We start from the raw sequence: 3,387 nt of genomic DNA on the forward strand, positions 1-3,387 counted from the left end.
ACACAGACCTTAACGACACACACACATGTCCAGCAGTCGCATGTATAGAAATTGTGTATTATAGATTTCCACTTTGCCAGGAACTATGCTAGAATTCCGATACAGCCAAGAAGAAGAAGAAGAAGAAGAAGAAGAAGAAGACGGACAACAACAACAACAACAACAACAACAACCATGGAACATGCGTTTTAGGTAAGGCAGTTAATGCAGAAACACTTACTTATAAAGATTAATATCGACAGCTAGCACTCATTAACATGTGACCATTTGTCCTGGAGATACAAAATCAATCCCTGATTTCATATACAAAAACCAACTTTAGCGTTATAATAAACTGAGCATGTGAACACAATCGATGTAATCAGGTTTGCTAATTTGCATATTGTTTTGTAGAATGACATCTCATTAATTTACAGGTGATTATTATTCTTTTTTTCATTCAATGACTGTTCACATTTGTTTAGTATAGAGAGCTCTACTCATGTATACTTTTTTTTTTTAAACGTGGATAAAAAATTTTACATTTTTAGTAGAAAAGAATTTTTACGATTCATTTCACATTTATTCACGTCAATGAAAGTGTGACAAATGGCGGAACTCAAACCAAAGCAACCTTAAAAAAAAAAGATTAACATAAAATAAGCAAAACCATTCGATTCAAACTCTTGTGCTGAACAGGATGTGTTCCATGCATTGGATTCGACAGTAACCTGCCTTGTCGATTGAGCCACAAATTTTCCAACTGCAGAGGAGTAAATTAAGTAAGCCATAGTTATGTTATGTCCTCGTATCTACACGTTCATACCAAACCATACTATTCAATCTGATGTTTTTTTTTTAGTTAGAACTTTATTTCTCATTTTTATTTCCCACCCAAATAGATACTAAAAAGTGGTGGCTGAGGTTAGGGTGGGAGTCAATTATGTTGAGAGTAAAGAAGATTACCATTTCTCAGAGTAACGTTTTCTGGGAACATAAGATAATTATCACACCTTAGGATTCCATTTGATAACTTTATTTTGCATTAAATAACATGTAGATGCTTGATATGCGTGTGTAAAAAAAAAAATATGTTTTTACATGTTAGGAACATGGCTAAAATAAATGTACAATTTCCTACACAAATTTGACTGAAACGTAAGAATGACCTTTTGAAGAATGGGAAAATTACAAAAAAGGTCATTAAGCAAAAACACTCTGTGCTATTTAACAATATCTGTCTGAATGAAAAAAATGCTACCTATATATATATATATATATATATATATATATATATATATACAAGGGTCATTCTAAAAATTAAGCCTCCTATTTTTTAACTCAAAAAATTGAAGAGCTACGAATACAGGAATGGTACCATTAAATTGACTGACCTTTTGTGCTGCAGAATTTTGTTTCTACATAGTCACCACCATCCTCAATACACTTTTGCCAGGAATTTAATGGTGCATGTCTGCTTCTGATACACGTCAGTGACAGGGGTTGCTTTTTTAGAGTCCGTAACGCAAAGATGAGAGTTTCAGGTTATGAATGCATAAGTTCAGTCATCATAACAATACAATTTACAATCCCATCTGATCCATTTAGGCGGAATTTAAAAAATAGGAGGCATTACTTTTGAAACGCCCTTTGTATTTCAGTCATATAAATTATTTCAATTTAAGAACAAAACACACACTCGAGTTTGATTATTTTGTGCTCTTTCTTTCTCCCAGAATGAAATGTTCAGTTCTTCACCTAATCAGCAGCAGCAGTCCTTTTCTACTTTTCTACTTTTTGGTTTTTCTCTAATCAGCAATAAACTCCCAAATAAACAAGGCAGACAAACAATTAAATTAAAACTCTGTCTTTTTTATGCTGCCATTTCAGACTCCCAACAGTGCCTAAATTTACATTTTTTTTAAATTGCATTTTCACCCTAAACAAGGCACAGTGCCATTTTGATGTAGGTACTACTATATGGGACATAATTTGTTAACATTACACCCGAATTTCTGCGTGTGAGTACAGTTGGAGAAACAGGAACCTGGAAGGGAATTCCAAAGTCTAGCAGTCTTAGGCAAGAAACTATTAGAGTAGAAGGCTTTCTTACATCTAGGGATTTCTACTGTGTAGGGGTGGGATTTTGCTGTTTATCGGGGATATTTATATCGAGGGGGTACAAGACTTGTAGCTCGCCGGAGCACCTACCATTAAAATACTTGTAAAACAAACAGAGGGATACAACATTTCCTCAATGAGACAACGGTTTAAGCCTAGCTGATAGTATTTTGTATTATTCTTGTATCAAAAGATATCCAGGTTCAGGCACCAGTGCTTGTCTACAGTAGGCACATGCCAACCATTACTGCAAAGTAGAAATTAACAAATAGAAATAGAAATGATAATATGGACTCAGAGTTTTAAGCAGGAGTACAAAGTGGTCATCATTCATTACCAGGTGTTTCAATATATGTCACTATACTTTCACACACATACTATGCTGAGTATATCATAGCAGACGGATTTGCAACAAGCATAAGCAGGAGCAAATTCTCACAGCTGAAGTTTTTGAATACACTTCCTTCCTGGCTTGTCCAACAAGAAGCCAGTTTTCAGTCATGCGACCGAGTTTATATAAGGTTAAACCAGCAACACACTTTCTTTTTCTTCCTAGACCTTGGAATGACAACAACTCCATGTAGAACGGATCTGTCATCCCCAACTTCTCTCTTGGGATTCAACAAGTCTACACCTGGCCTACGGGCTCCGGGTTTGACTACAACGGAATACAAACAAGGCAACATGGCTACCTCCACATGCGGTACGCACACAAACTCATCCTACAGTACTGTATCTAATCTATCGTGACGTGTGCTTCTCCTACTAACTTTTAGGAGACAAATAATCCATCATGGTTACGAACCATAACTTCAGCTCATCCACGCACACATGAACATTTCTCTCTTTCATCAGTCCTGTATAATCAGCAACTCTTTTAATGATAAACCCGTTTCTTTCTACACGATACTAACGAAGATAAATAATAAAGTTGTTTTTAAATCCTAGAATGAGATTTCATGTCTTCATTTCTATAATATTACATAGACATATCAAAGGCCTTCGACAAGGTATGACATAAGGGTCTACTTCACAAGATTTCCAACTACGGTATAACTGGAAATGTTTTCTCAATCATTAAATCATTTCTCTCCGATAGGCTCATAAGAGTAGTGGTAGATGGACAAAAATCGGAGGCCTGCAATATAAATGCTGGAGTCCCTCAGGGGTCAATCCTGGGCCCAACTCTCTTCCTGATCTACATCAATGACCTCCCTAAACACATACTTAAATCATTCGTTGATATCTATGCTGATGACATGACCATCTATGGCAACACATCAAAGG

Source organism: Euprymna scolopes, chromosome 24 (genome assembly GCF_053919585.1).
Source record: "Euprymna scolopes isolate OS-2025 chromosome 24, ASM5391958v1, whole genome shotgun sequence".
Classification (NCBI taxonomy): domain Eukaryota; kingdom Metazoa; phylum Mollusca; class Cephalopoda; order Sepiida; family Sepiolidae; genus Euprymna; species Euprymna scolopes.